Source organism: Bos taurus, chromosome X (assembly GCF_002263795.3).
Source record: "Bos taurus isolate L1 Dominette 01449 registration number 42190680 breed Hereford chromosome X, ARS-UCD2.0, whole genome shotgun sequence".
Taxonomy (NCBI): domain Eukaryota; kingdom Metazoa; phylum Chordata; class Mammalia; order Artiodactyla; family Bovidae; genus Bos; species Bos taurus.
In genome coordinates, this window is record NC_037357.1 from 21,014,194 (window position 1) to 21,030,563 (window position 16,370).

Sequence of the window (16,370 nt, forward strand, 5' to 3'; positions counted from 1 at the left end):
TAAAATTTTTACACTGAATAAAAATGAAAATGCAATAAAACAGAATTTATGGGATGTCACTTAAAGCAGTACTTGCAGTGAAATGTATGGAATGAAACATCTACATTAGAAAAGGAAGACAATGAATGACCTCAATTTGCACCTTAAGAAGATTTAAAAAAGAAATGCAAAGAAAACCCAAAGTAGAAGAAAGCAGAAGTCAATGAAATAGGAAGTAGAAAAACAATAGAGAAAATCAATAAAACCAAAAACCGGTTCACTGATAAGTTCAATAAAACTGATAAATTGATTTCCATATAGACTGATCAGGAAGAAGGAAAACACCCTACAAATTACCAATGTTAAGAGTGAGAGAGGGGACATCATACAAGTGGTATCCTGGAACCCAAGGTGGAAGTTTCAAGGTAAGAGGAAGCAATCAAGGTGCCAAATGCTGCTGCTAGGTCAAGAAATAATGAGGATGCAAAACCGCTCTTGGTCGAATTCCCTTGTGACCTTGGTAAAAGCAATTTTGGCAAAGTAGTAGGGACAAAAGTCAGTGAATCAGGTTCAAAACATAGTGAAAGAAGAATTAAAATTCATAAGTATAGACAACTCTTTTGAGGAATTTTGCTGTAGAAGGGAGCAGAGAAGTGGAACAGTATATAGAAGAGGAAGTAGGGTCAGGAAAGAGTATCCTTTTTTAAGATAGGGGAAATAATAAAAAAAAAAAGATAGGAGAAATAGCAACATGATTGCATGGTAACAGGAACGATCCATTAGAGAGAGAAATTTTAATGATGCAGAAGATAGAGGGAAAAATTGTTAAGCTTGTATCTTTGAGTATGCAAGAAGAGAACTACTGTATACTAGAGGCTGTCTCCTCCTTAGCCAGTAGCACAATGGCTCATCCAGAATATCTGGAGAGAAGGACAATTCCAGGGGTACAGAAGCTCCAGGTAGATATATGTGCACATGGTACTGGCAACTTGTGGATGATCTTTGCTGATCTCTTCTATTTTCTCAAGGAAATAGGAAACAAGATCATTAGCTGAGAATGAGGATGGGAGAGGAGGTACTAGCAACTTGAGAGGTACTAGAGGAGGCACTAGAGAAATGAAAATGTCTAAAACCCCTTTCAATTCTGACATTCTGTGATCTTGAAGCACAAGATAAAATACAAAAGAGCCTTCACTTTTTGCCCCCTTGTAGGGAGCAGCAAGTTCTTTCTGTATAAGAACCATGGTAAAAAACTGCATGAGATTGTATGTGATATCAAAAAAAATTAGAAATAACCTAAATATCCATTAGATGTTTGAAAGGTTAACTAAGTGATGACTTGCCCACATTATGGAATAGTAGGCAGCAGATTAATAGAATAAAGTAGTTCTGTACTAGTTGACACAGAAAGATCCCCAAGGTTTGTAAAGAGATGGAGCAGACGTCCTTTTGCTTCTCATTGCTAGTCTCTTCCTTCCTTCCTTAAAAAGTCCTCAGCTTTGAATCTTATCATCAGGCTAAACCCTTCATCACCTCTATTGTTGCTATTGTTCACAAATCTCCATGTTTTGCTGACATAAAGTGAACATACTTCTATAGTTAAACGCAAACACTATCAAGCAGGTATTTGATCATTTTGTTTCCTTTGCAACCAAAAAAAGCTCCAGAGGCAAGCTAAAGAAAGAAGTCATATTCTGTGGTAATTGTTGCTGATATGCAAAGTCACATCTCTCAATCCTTATTTTTGAGATACTGTACTAAAAAAGAATTAAGGCAGGAACCCAAGAGAGCAGGTAATGGAAACCATAAAGGAAGCACTCTTTTCACAGGAAAGTTCTCTATTATGGGGTATTAAAAGATGTTCTAATGTCTTATTGGATAAATTTACCTGAAGTAGTAAAACATTATTTAATGAGAAAAGCACTGATCATGTGAAGCTAATGTTTTTATTATTTTATTTACTTTCCCCCCAATATTCCTAGGTCAATTATAGTTTATACTTCTGTCTTTCCTACAATTTAAAAGCATAAAGACAATAAATAACTTTGAGGATGGAAAATTATTTGTAAGCACTGAAAAACTATGGATGAAAATGTGATGATGTGAACAACGAAGAAAAAGGAAGAAGAAAGTGGAGGTGAAGGAAGAGGAAGCAGAGAAAGAGGACAAAGAGGATGAAGAAGCAATGGTAAGCACCCTCTCTGCCTTAGAGAGAGGGTTTCCCTGGTGGCTCAGTGGTTAAGAATCTGCCTGCAATGCAGGAGACACAAGAGATGTGAGTTTGATCCCTGGGTGGGGAAGATCCCCTGGAAAAGGAAATGGTAATCCACTCCAATATTCTTGCCTGGGAAGTCCCATGGAGAGAGGAGGCTGGCTGGGCTACAGTCCATGGGGTCGTTAAGAGTCAGATACAACTTAGTGACTACTGCCTTAGAAAAAGACATCAACTGCAGAATCAGGGTAGTGATACTGCCAAGTGGACTTCTGGAGTAGATTTGCTTACTTTCTTTTATAAGCTTACAGTTTCTGTTTACACTGTGGAAGCTTTTTGAAGAATATGATACCACTTCTAGCTTGTAAATTCCTTGAGGGCACAGGCCATGTCTTATAGATCTTTGTATCTCACATAGCATCTAGACAATTACTAGCCATGGTGGAGGTTCTCAATAAATACCTGTGGAAGGAATGACTGCAGAAGCCAAGAGATATTAAGTATTTTTTAAAGAAGTAAAATAAACAGTTTAATAAAATTTAAAATGCACTTTCCAAATATTATTTAAGTTAATTATAAACCCATACATTTCAAAGTAAATCTACTCTGTATTTTGCCAAATAATTTCTATTTTATTTCTGTATTAGTTTTTAATTATTTCAATATGCAATGAAATCTTTACCACTCATGAAAACTTTTTTTAAAATATGTTTTCCTAACTTTTCATTTTGGAAATTTTAAAACTACAACAAATTTTAAAGAATATAGCCTTCACCTAAATTCACCAGTTGTTAATACTTTGCCAAATTTATTTTATAGAGCTATTAGATAGCAAAAAAAGCTATTAGATAGCTCCTTTTGGAACCACTTCAATAATACAAAGAATGTTGAAGCTTCTTTGTACAAAGTAGAAGGGTATTTCATCAACTCTGATAATGAAGTAAAACCTCAAACATTTCTAAGACTTTCAGACCTCGATGAAAGAGGCACCAGACCTATTTTATTTCACAATTTTAAATCAAACTGAGACATGTATAATTAAAACAGTTCTTTTTTGACATTCACCAAAATCATGGATATACTTTCAAATTAAAATGTGGATTTTTGGTCACAAATAGTTCTGAATTTTGAATATTTTTTTTTGAATTTTGAATTTTGAATAATTTTAACTAATAGGTGTAACATATATATTTGTCTTTTAATTGGTGATATATATTTACTTTGATTTTTAGAAGATAAATATATGATTTAGCACAGAACCTGGCACAAAAGCATTCCATGTTCTCTTTCATCTCCTGTGTTATAGAGGTGAGTTAAATTTGTAAATCTAGAATTAAGTATGGTATTTATACACTGCATGTCAAGATTGAATTGTAGGCTAGGTAATAAACATTTCAAACCACAATATATATATCCTGGGAATTAACCATACATTCAAACTCCTTTCTTGTAATGCAGTTATCTTTGCTTACAATGGATTTCCAGCTTTCTTTTTTCAATAACGTAAGATAAAAATTTAGAAATTCATGATTTGTTTCAGTTGAATTTTGGTGCCCTGATTTTTCATATGCAAATTAGGATAACTTATTATTATATGTCATATATATGTTTTAAAGAATAAAAATATTTGTTTAGCTCTTCCACAGTTCACAAGGTCTTTTCACTAACATTACCTCATTCATTCTTCACAATATTCCTATGAACAAACTAAGGATGTAGAGAGATCTGGAAATGTTTCACCCCATGAACAAATCAAAGACAGACATTTCTTAGAAGGGTACATTCAGTAAGGTGGAAATTCTTCACAGATGCTAAATTCCACCTTGAGGAAGAGGAGTCATATTTATATTGCTTCCTGGGCAGAACTAAAACTGGTATGTGAAAAATAATACTGCCAACAAAGGTCCGTCTAGTCAAACCTATGGTTTTTCCAGTAGTCATGTATGGATGTGAGAGTTGAACTATAAAGAAAGCTGAGCACCAAAGAATTGATGCTTTTGAACTGTGGAGTTGGAGAAGACTCTTTAAAGTCCCTTGGACTGCAAGGAGATCCAATCAGTCCATCCTAAAGGAAATCAGTCCTGAATATTCCTTGGAAGAACTGATGCTGAAGCTCAAACTCCAATACTTTGGCCACCTGATGCGAAGAACTGACTCACTGGAAAAGACCCTGATGCTGGGAAAGATTGAAGGTAGGAGAAGAAGGGGACAACAGAGGATGAGATGATTAGATGGCAGCACCAACTCAATGGCCATGAGTTTAAGTAAGCTCCTGGAGTTGGTGAAGGACAGGGAGGCCTGGCGTGCAGCAGTCCATGGGGTCGCAAAGAATCAGACATGACTGAGCAACTGAACTGAACTGAATATAAAAATAAGAAATACAAATAAAACAATAATAAAGATCAATTTTAACATACTGATGTAGCAGATACTTATAATTAGCACTTTACATACATTCTTTCATTTAATAATGAAAAATATAATATTATACCCATTTTACAGATGAGGACACTGGAGCTTTGAAAGGTTAGGTAACTTGCCTAAGATCATACAGATAATCAATGGTGGGGTAGGACTCTGAATATGTATCTGACTCCAGAGCCAGTGATCTCATCTTCCATGCTATACTATCTTCTCTTTATTCCATACTGCCTATACATCAGAAATGGAGTTACCTGGGGGACCCATTCTAGAATGTCTTAGGGATGACCTGAGAACTCTCAATGGTGTTAACCACTGATACTTGTCTTGCAAACTGGCTCTGAGCTAGGTATTGGTTCATATTGAACACTAGGACTGAGTGGGGAGAACCTGGGGCATTCTGAGCATTCTGGACATAAAGCATTGACATTTGTTCCAGAAAAGAATAAGAGGTAATGGCTGAATAGTTCCTAGAGGTCAGGAAGGCAAGATGGCACCCAGAATCCACATGGGTAAAGAGCAGGGAAGAAGCTAAGTACCACCATCCATCTAGTTGCTCAATAGAAACCTATCAATCATGTCTGATTTATTCCTCTCTTTTCCACCTAACCTGCCCAAGTCTGGCACCATCAGTATGTCACATAAGTGCTATCTCCAACATATTTACTAAATCCCTCCATCCCTCTCCATGGGAAGAAGCTAAGTACCACATCCATCTAGTTGCTCAATAGAAACCTATCAATCATGTCTGATTTATTCCTCTCTTTTCCACCTAACCTTCCCAAGTCTGGCACCACCAGTATGTCGCATAAGTGCTATCTCCAACATATTTACTAAATCCTTCCATTCCTCTCCATCACCACCATCCTAGTTGCAATCTCCCTCATCTCCCACCTGAATAACTGTAGTAGCCTCTAGCTGATCTGGCTGACTCCGACTTTTATTCCTACAGTCTGTCCTCAACAAGAAGCCAGAGTGATCTTGTGAAAACGTAAACCAGATCATGTCACTCCTCTGCTCAAAACAGTTCAGGGGTTCCCCTCCTGTCAAGGATAAAGATAAATTCCTTCCTGAGACCTACACAATCCTCACAGGGATTGGCCCCAATTTGTCCCCCCGACCAGCCTCCTCACAGCCCACACTCACCCTTGCTTTCTCCATGCCCTACAATACTTTGGCCACCTGACGCGAAGAACTGACTTATTGGAAAAGACACTGATGCTGGGAAGGATTGAAGGCAGGAGGAGAAGGGGACAACAGAGGATGAGATGGTTAGACGGCATCACCAAGGTGATGCACATGAGTTTGAGTAAACTCTGGGAGTTGGTGATGGACAGGGAAGCCTGGTGTGCTGCAGTCCATGGGGTCTCAAAGAGTCGACTGAACTGAACTGAGGCAAGGTAGTGGAGTGGTTAAGAGTCTGGACTCTGGAGTCAGTCTGCCTCAACTTGAATTCTGGCTTGTATTTAGTAGCTCTGTGACTTTGGGCAATTTATATAAGGTTTCCATACCTCAATTTCTCCCCTCCATAAAATGAAAATAATAATAGTACCTAGCTCATAGATACTTGGAGAAGGAAATGGCAACCCATTCCAGTATTCTTGCCTGGAGAATTCCATGGACAGAGGAGCCTGGTGGGCTACAGTCCATGGGGTCACAAAGAGACATGACTGAGTGACTAACACTTTCACGCTGTCATAGATACTAACTCACTAAGCAGCCCAAAATGTCGATAGTGCGGGGGGGAAGGAAATAGGTTTCATTGGAGGAATGTATCAGGAGGAATGGAATTTCTCTAAGTGCCACTTTTTGTTTTCCCCTCATGACAAACTAATCTGAACATTAAATGTAAAACATGCCTTTTGCTAACTCACTTTTGCTAACAACACAGGTCAAAATCAGCTAACTCTTTTGACAGTTATCATTCTTCAAATAGAATAAAGCACAAAGTTGAACTACAGAACTGACCACCCATGTTTTTGTTCACCAACATATTCTTTGCTCCTTTCATTCCCATTAATCCACGGTGGTGGATAGGGTTCAAAAATCTGTCTGAGCTCACAACTCTGGGCCAGTCCTGACCTCTTGCTGCCATCTTACAGAAATAGCTTCTCCAATGGCCTCGAACCCTGTGGTCCTAGTTACATGAATGGTAGCTTCCATTTTGATTAAAATTCTTTAGCCACAGTCATATTTCCTTTCGTCTTTGTGGTGAACCCTGTGAATAAATGAATGCGTCAGCACACACAAGACCAAGGAGATGGGACTCTGACATTGTAAGCTATTCACAAAGTTTTTCCATTATTGTGAATTCAGGGCACAGTTTTAATGCCCAGAAACAAATGGTTTGCAAAAAAACTCATCTTAGCACTCTTTTTCCCAAAAGGTTGATGATAACTATTGCTTTGTTAAACTTTATGAATTACATTTCAAAAGAGAAAATACCATGCTAATCCACTTTCTATTGATGAGAGCAAGATTAACTGTTGCCTCAAACTCATGTCCCTCCCACAATGACTAACAAAGTATTTGTATGTGTTGCCCAGGGATCCACCCGCTCATTAAAAAGACCCATGTTGCAAATACCAATCTGGAAACCTTCTATTGGCTTCTAGAACAAATACAAATAAGCAGATTATGTCGTTTATCCCCTCTTTGTATCTGTAGTTAGATGTATGGAATAGAATGTGATGACATAGATTTTAAGGAAATAGTAGCAGACAGAAATTTTGCTGCTGAGGAAAATACTTGTTTTTAAGAAATACCAGCACCAATAAAAAGATCTGCCAGGGGCTTGGAGTGGGGCAGAATGGGGAGTCATGATTTACTGGGTACAAGGTTTTATTTGGGGTTGATGAACATTTTTTTTGTTGGTTGGTTTGGTTTGGGTAGCATTTTCTGTTTTTTTGTTTTTTTTTTTTAAGTAGGTATTTTTGTATGATTGGATTAGGATTGAATTTCATAGTGAAAATAAGTTAATTAAAAAAAAGACTTAGCATCTTAACCATTTTAAAGTGTACAGTTCAGGTGTAGTAAGTACATTTACGTCATTGTGTGACCATCATCACGGTCTTCAATGAACCTGTTTTATAACTTGGTAGCCGTGGTAGCTGTACAGCATTGCGAATGTACTAAATATCACTGAATTGTTCAAGTGTAAATGGTTAATTTTGTTATGTAAATTGCACCTCTACTTTTTACAATGTATACATGTGGGTATTGAAATATTTTGAAATATAGTGGTTACATAACACATTCAACTTGGCGTTCACAGGGTTAACCTGCATCTCCATCACCATAAAATGCCTCCTTCGTGTTTGCATACTTAAGTATTTATACATATTACAATTTTCTCCTCATTTTTGATAAAACAGGATTTAAGTTAATAAAGGTAACCAAATTACCAGAAAATATAAACTGAGAATATTAAAAATATGTCATTGAATTTTAAATTATTGGTGAACCTACCTACTGAGAATGAAAGCTGTATCCTGAATGTTTGTCAGTTCCAGTTCTTCAGCTCTGTAATGAACAGCAGTAGGCCTGTCACTCACTGAGACCAAGATGATTTTTTCCCACTACCTTGCATCTCTATTTCAGCTGAAAGAAAAAGAGAAAAATTATGAAATATGGTGACCTTTCTATTTATTGCAGATCACTTTAGACAGTCGCTTTAGACAACTGGCTTTGTGTCCAGGTGTCTTGTTTATCTCTTCCTGTGTTACAGGCAATAACCCGACTATTCTGAAATCCTTGTCTGCAAAACCACGTGGGAAACTTACACACCATTACTACATGCCTCCAGAGCCCCTTCTGAAAAAGCCTTCAACAGAAACAGATAAATCCCGCCCCCCCCCCCCCCCCGCCTTTTCTTCCAAGGCCAACATAACTTATGGCAGACAGATCAGACAAAAATTCATTTACAGTTGTTTGGCTGAATCCCCCGTCCCTCCCCTAAAGGCCAATATATTTCCTGGGGTGTTTGGTATTTCCAGAGAGGTCCCTAAGTTGAGAGACAGAAGTAAATTGTTTTATATACGCGTAAGACTCAGAGTCAGAAAAGTAGAAAGAAGCAACTCAGCAGGCCAGTGCTAAGATCTTGGCAAGGGAAGACACAGATGTGCGCGCGCAGACAGCGTCTAAAGCACAGTGCCTTCCCTCAGGCTGGTTTTTTTCTATTCCCTCTTTTCTGCCCGGGGTACACGCGTTGGGGGAGGGGACCAGAGGCAAAGTTCGCAGGGTTTGCACGCTTTCCGCAGCAACCCCGGCGAAGAGGGCCGGCCTTCCCCTCCCCTTCTCCTCCCTTCATCCCTGGAACGGCCCCCTGCCTCTCCCCCCACCCCCCACAACTGTATCCTCCACCCTCCCCCAAATCGGATTGATGCCACCGTCGAGTTAGTTCCTAGGACGAAGTCATCTTGCTCTCAAGGGTGAGCCCGTGCACGCGGGGGCACGGGAAGGGTATCGGGGGCAGTAATGACACCTCGCACCGAGCAAAACCGACGATTATCAGATTGTGTTTAATTTTTAATGAATCCTCAAGAGACAGAGGACCCTTTTCGTTTCCCCTGGACCCTCTCCTTTCCGGGGGCCTCTCTTGCCCGAGCGGACCGTCTCCACCTCCCCGGATCCTCGCAGCTCGAAGGCGAGCCAGGAGTCCCCAGATAACTATTTAGTATAAACAAACCGTGAGGCTTTAATGGAATTACCTCAGCCTGCTAGTAAATAATTTATAGTAGGCAGTAAATAAAATATGGTTCTATGTCTTTAAAAGAGTTGTCAAGTGGAAAACACCCACCAGAGGGATGTAAACCCCGAAGATTGCCACGCTTAAAGACGCCGGTTGGGATGGGGAACCGGGGAAAAGACAACATGATTTTCGACCCTGAACGAAGGCGTTGGTGCCGCGGGAGCCGGAGCTGGCGGCTCTGGGGGAAGGTTCCCGCGGGCAGGAGGGAAGAGACACGACGCCTTTTTCACTGAGCTAAGGGGCAAAGGATTAAAATGCAAAGGAAGGAGGCTGCACTTTCAGAATAATAACTTCCATTTGAAAGCCTGGTCGCTTTCAAATTCGTTATCACCCTCAATCCTCGCCACCACCCTTCCAGAAAGACCAGGCGGGACCCTGATTCCCATTTTGCGGATGGTTTAAAAAAAAAAAAAAAGGCTCGGAGGCTAAGGGCCGGCCTCCAGGTCTGCCTGCTGGGGACTAATAAGTGGACGCGGGAGTCCCTGGAGCAGTTGTTCTTCCCCGCGGTACCCCCAGGCTGGTACGCCCCGCACCACCACACACACTCAGGCTACCCGCCCAGCACACTTGCCCGGTTTTACCATACTTCAGCCTCTCTTCTGTTTTCGGTGACCTGAGGACCCTCTAAATAAATTTTCTGCCCCCTCCCCTTCTCCATATCACTCCCGCTGGAAGGCGCATCCCCAGTTCGGAGAGGAGGATAGATTTATGAGCATCTCCTCAAGGTTACCCCCAAGACAACCTTGACCATGAAACCAGAATCTTGAACACTTGACCTAAATTTCCAAGGGCATCTGTTTCCGTCTGTAATTGTCACCAGGCTTCATTTGAAATTCGATCCTGTGTCACTAATGGTATTAACAGGAGCTGAGGTCCAAACCTTCCAACGGGGAGGACTGTTGCATATGATTTTACTTCCAAACGAAAGTAAATCAGTTTCTATAAACCTACAGCAACCCCCTCCCCGAGTACAATAAAACTGTTGTCGCAATCAATAAATCTCTGGTTTGGGGCAATGAAAATTAGATAACTGTTCTCTCTCTCCCTCCGTCTCTTCTCTTCCCCCCATCCCCATAAGACAAAGCCACTATTCAAAGAACGGGGCGTCTTGTTAACCATTTCTGAAGTCCCTCGCTGTACCCGGCGCCTTTCAGACATGCACCTCTCAGTCATCGGAGAAAACCAGACGTTTAATTATGGTGACTTTTGTTCGATCATTACGGATAATAAAGGCAACCTTTTCGCTAGATACAATTATAACGCAAGCTGCTCCAACACCTGCACGGATCGCATTTGTCTCCAGCTTGATTTCTCTCTCCTCCTCTAAACTGCCTTTGAATTTCTCCTTCTCTTCTGACCAGAAGATTTAATGTGTTGCAAGAGATAGATTTCACGAAAACGCGTTGTCCCTTCTGTAGCTACATCTGCTCCGACCTATTAAGAAAAGTAAGACATTTTGATACTAATTGCAAATAAATTGTGATGTGTTCACCGAGTAATTGATTTAATGAAGTTCATATGAAACTCCTGAGATTGGCCAAGTGAAAGGCCCCTGGTGCGTCTATTGTGTAGGAAAGGAAGGTTGCTTTTTCGTTTTCTTTCTTTCTTAAAAAAAAAAAAAAAAAAAACACACACACATATATATGTAAGTGGCGTGGCGGGTGGAGGGGGTGGTGAGGAGGGGGTGGGCACAGATGTTACCTCCGCAGTCGACGCTGTGGCGGGAAGGAGCCTCCGGGATCACGCCTCCCGCCCGCCCGCCCGCCCGCCGAGCCCCGAGTCCGGCCAAACGAAGCGCAGGCGGCCGCGCCCTGACCGGCCCCGGGAGCCCGGGACGCGCCGTTCAGTGTCAGGCACGGCCGCCAGCGTCCTCGGAGTTGCCGAGATCGCACAGGCTATTGCGGCTCGATTCTGTTCCCCCTCTTCCCGAAGTTCTCGACGCGGCCTCTAAGCCATTTTCCCGGGCCCAAAGGCCAGAGGCCAGGAGGCTGAGCGAGAAGAGGGGCGGGGGGCAGGAGGCTCCCCGCTCGGCCCCGGCCCCCAGGCCGCAGCCTGGGGGAGAGCTGCGGTGGCGAGTACATGCCACCTCCTGCGGCCCGTGGGGTGGGGGTGGGGGTTCCGGAGTGGGGGGCGGGGCCCGGGCCCATCCCGCAGCCGAGAATCTGGACAACGAAGGCTCTTTCGGCGCTCATGCCGGCTTTCCTTTTCAAGCCTTTCTAACCAAATTGGCAAGTTAAGGAGCTGGGGCTGGCGGGGTGCGGAAAGGAATCAGAATTTTCTGAGCACCTGCTGAGCCACAGTTAGTTCCTTCTATCCCAGCGGAGGGTATCATTGCTCCCCCTTAACAGATGCAGACACTGAGGCCAGAAGGACCCTTGGCAGCGACTTGCCAATACTTGTCCTGGCTACTCCTTGCCCAGCCCGGCTCTTCGGGAAGAAGGCAAGTTCGAGAAAAACCTTGCCCAGTTTGCCCTCAGAGTCCTCCAAAAACGTTCTGCTCGGTAACTCAGGCTGGAGGGCCATGGGGGCCAGGGCAGAACCGGCCGCCGTGCCCGGCGCATGCCTCCGAGTTGGCTGCACACATTCGGCGGCTGGAGTTTGCAATTTTTGTTTCGTTTTTGTTTTCGAGAAAGAGGAACTCGTCTGAATAATCAAGGCCTGAGCTGAGCTAGCGGCTGGCTCCAAGTTCCTCGGAGTTAGCCCGACTGATGAACTTTCCGCGAGTTGCTTCCTCCCGAGTCCGGGAGCCGCTCATCCGGATCCCCCGGCGCTCGGAGGCCTGGGTGAAGCTGGGCGTGGGGGGGCGGGGTGCCGGCTCTGCCCCGCGGCGTTAGCTGCCCGGACCCGCGAGCCCGGCTGTAGGGACGAGGGGTGGCCCTCCCAGCCCCTCCACCCACGTTGGGGCAGCTGCGCAAGGACTGGACCGCCCGCGGGGTACAGGCCGGTTCTCCTCGGAGGTGGCGGCGAGTTGAAAACCCGGGCGAACGCAAATGGTCACCGCTGGGGTCCGATCGCTGCTACGTTCTCTTCCCGAGGGGCCAGACCTGGCGCGAAACCCCGCGGAGGAACCCGTCCCTTGCTTTCCCCTTGGACATTTCCAACTGGGTTAGCGTCCCAACGCCCGGCCCCGAGCGCCCGAGCAGCAAGCGGGACCCGCCTTGGGCCGGGCCGCCAGAAGCGCCACCTTGTCCCCGGGTGGAACTGGGCCCCAAGTGCCCAGCCTGCTCCTTCTGGGGAAGCTCGCTCCCCACGCTTTTGTCCGGGTCCGCCGCTCGCAGGCCCACCCTTTCGGGGGCTCTCTGCCGGCCCCGACCGAAGTACCTCTCCTTTTGTCTCGGCGGAGCCCTTTCCCTCGTTTTTTTTTTTTTTTCCCGGGACGCAGAAGGAAGGGGCCGGGGTTGGGGGGGGCGCGCCCTCGCCTCGGTACGGGGAGCCCCAGCTAGCCGCCCCTGCCGCAGGCTCATCATTTCTGGGACCCTAGAGGGTCTGTCCGGACGTCTGAAGCCCCCTCTCCATGAGTGGGTGAACTGGGAGCAACTTTCTTCAGCCCAAGGTCACAAGCACACTTTCTGGGGCCGCGAATCCCTGCCTGCCCTCTGCCCCCATCGGCTTCGGTACAAACGCCGGCCCAGAGACTGGGGTGTCGAGGATGGGGCTGGGAAGTCGGGGGGCCTGGGCGCAAGGGTTTTCGGGATTGTGGAGGGAGGCGCCGGTTGGGCGGGGGAAGAAAAGTTAGATTTGAGAGGTTTGGCTGGCCAGGATTGTTTCGGAATGACCTTTTCTCCCCAGTAAGTGGGCACCAGCAGCTGACAATCGCGCACGAGGGGCGTGCAGTCTTTGTGCACATTTTTCACATTCCTGGGGCCAGGACAAGATTGACAGGGCCTTGGAAGGTACGGGAGTCGCGGCACCGCCGCTTAGTTGGACGTTGCAGCCTGTGCGCCCCAGGACAAGGCTGCGCCCCCAGTCCAGGAGGCCCACTTCCCCTCCCCCCCCCGGCTGCAGCGCCCCCTAAGGCCCGGAGGTGGGAGCCGGCAGGCCCTGGGGAGCCCCCGGGCCGGGGGCTGGGTCCGGTTGGGGGGCGGGAAGCCGGGTGCTCGCGGGTCCCGCCTGAGAAGCGGTCACCCGCGGGGGCTTGGCATCTGAAAGTGCGATTTGGGTAGCTGGGAGTGGAGATTTACGATCCCGGAGGACAGAGCGTGAAAGAGGTATCATCATCAGTTCTGACTGAAAGAAAGAAAACATATCTTTAACAAAAAGACAGACCCTGGCCATTCACCCGCGTTGTTAGGACAACGTGAACTATCCTTGAAATGATTCGTTCCACTGCAAAGGAATTTACATTCAACAGTGAAAACTCTGCCTTTTTTTATTTATTCTAAAAGACTTTTTCACTCCGGAGAATCGTATGTTCGGTCCTTCTATTTATTTTTCAGCATTCACGGTGCATTCGTATTAGATCAACAGAGAGAGCCGCACAATCCGCTCATTAAGCGGCCCAGCCCGGGGTTCCAGAGACCCAGCCCGGGGTTCCAGAGACCTAGAGCTACGGTAGACCGGGCGGGGGAGACGGTGCCGGGGTTGAGGTCTAGGACCACGCTGGCGCCCTCCAGGCCCAGAGGATGCGGTGAGGGGCAGCGGGTCTGTGGAGTGGGGAGCGTAGCACCGAAACCCCTGACGCGAGCCCACAGCCAAACGCAGTGACGGGAGATCTCCACCTCTTGGTACAGCACCTGGCACACTTCACGGTTTGTCGCGAAGAAACTGGACCTGAAGTTCCCAGTGACACCCCCACAAAGCTGTTAAAAACTGATCGGCTTGGCCCAGCTTCGCCGGGCACAATTCAAGCCGATCTCCACAAATTGGGAAGACACACTCTCATCTCTTAGTAGCCTGGGATGTTTGCTTTCACACATATTCCCAGGGCCCACAAATTCACGCCCCACCCAGTTCGCCACTGGTCGCCAGAGCCAGGAAACCTCTCATCAAAGAAACAAAAGTGGAAAGTTTAGGCGTGCCGCCTCCTGGGGGGTGGGGGTGAGCTGACCCCCTCTCTAACTGTCCCGGATCAGCTGGGATAAGCTTTCCACCGCCTCCGGAAACGGGGCAGCCGCCACCAACTCTCAGCTTCACCACCAGCCCAGGACCCAGCACTCCCCATCCCACTCCAAACGTGCTCTTTTCTTCAGTCTAGGGCTAAGTTTTTCTCAACAGTAATGGGTGTTGCTAAACTTTTTCTTGATGATCTTTTCTAGCTTCTAATTAAATTGGAGAGAGAATTTGTGTTAGCCATTGTATTCAACAATTTGCCTATCATCTCCTAAGGTATCTTGAATCACCCCTACACACACACACACCCACACACCCACACACACTGAGGCCATACCTTGAATTATCGTCAACATGAATTCTAGCTGATGCTGAAGCTGAAACTCCAATATTTTGGCCACCTGATGCGAAGAACTGACTCACTGGAAAAGACCCTGATGCTGGGAAAGATTGAAGATGGGAAGAGAAGGGGACAACAGAGGGTGAGATGGTTGGATGGCATCACTGATGTGATGGACATGAGTTTGAGTAGGCTTGGGGAGTTGGTGATGGACAGGGAAGCCTGGCGTGCTGCAGTCCATGGGGTCTCAAAGAGTCGGACATGACTGAGGGACTGAACTGAACTGAACTGAATTCTAGCAATTGTCCTTTCTAACTGGATTTCCGGGTCTCCCTCACTTAGATTCAGAAGCAGTGGCCATGGGCTGCTTAGCTAGGGATTAAAGGTGGCTGACATTGGGCACTTGTAGCAAAGGTGTGAACTGGGTTGGCTCTGGGGAAGGCCCTAATTATTCTGTCTCTGCACAAGGCCTTCCGGGGGTTGAATAGGAAGTAGGGTTTTGTTCAGCATTCTTCCTCCTGGATTCTCTTGGATTTATTTCATCCTCTCGGACTGGTGGTTTTGTTTTGCTTCTTTTCCTGCCTCAACCTGAGGTTTATCCTGAGCCGTCCCTTGACCTCTCTCTCCCTCTCCTTCTAAAATTCTTTGAAACAGCTTTCCTGTCCTCTTATCCCTGAGTCTTCACGGAGAATCTAACTACAGTGAAGTCAGAATCCCAAGCAGAACTCAGCATATGCCAATCCCCCAGGTGGTTTGAGAGAATGTGCAGACAAATGAGAGATATAGACCTCAGTACTCTTGCCTGGAAAATCCCATGGACAGAGGAATGTAGTAGGCTACAGTCCATGGGGTTGCAAAGAGTCGGACACAACTGAGCGACTTCACTTCACTTCACTTCACCCTCCAACTAGATCTAAGCTTCGTCAATGAAGTCTGAGCAACTTCCATATGGGTTGGTGTTTGTTCCTCTGTGGTATCTACACTTCGATGCAGGTGGCAAATGCCTTCCAGTGTCAACCCTGCGCTTGCCTTGAAAGTGCCTCTCTTACTCTCAGGCAGGATGGAAGGGAGGAAGGAAGGGCGGGGGAAAGAAAGGAAAGGGGGAAAAAAGAAAGAAGAAAGGAAGGAAAGAAAGAAGAAAGGAAAGAAGGAAGGGAGAGTGGGAAAGGAGAGGCCCCTATGGAAAACAACTCTGGGAGAGTTCTGAGAGGCCTCCAGCTGAAAAGGCTTGAGTATGAGAGGCTCCCAAGGCAGCTTTGGTGGGGGGAGGGCAGGAGGAGGCGTGTGAGAAAAGTGACATGTCCTAAAGCACACCCCAGGAGAGCTGGAGATCTAGGAAGGACTCAAAATGTATTTCTAATTACTTTTCATGCTCCCAGGAAAGGGGCCCCTTTTAAGTTCTATTTTAAAAGCTTGTTATTGTGCTGAGTTACAGTCCACATGTTGAAAGCACTGTTTATACATGTGAACTTTTGTATAGGGTGGAAGGACAGCAAAATGGGAGAAATGTACTTTTCTGGCAGGATCTGTAGAAAATCAAAACTTGGCAGCCTCTTCAGTAATAGTTTTCTCATGATAAGAGCTGATTAGGAGTAACAAAACATTGATTTGACCAAAAA

At 45.5% G+C, this 16,370-nt stretch overlaps 1 long non-coding RNA gene across 1 annotated transcript; it reads right to left on the reverse strand.

The window, feature by feature from the left end:
* Window positions 1-654: 654 nt before the first annotated feature.
* Window positions 655-10,214, reverse strand: LOC112445137 (uncharacterized). Its single transcript, XR_003033522.2, has 3 exons — window positions 9,944-10,214; window positions 8,081-8,212; window positions 655-6,830 (listed from the first exon to the last, which is right to left on the reverse strand). It is a non-coding gene; the product is annotated as an uncharacterized lncRNA (long non-coding RNA).
* Window positions 10,215-16,370: the final 6,156 nt, after the last annotated feature.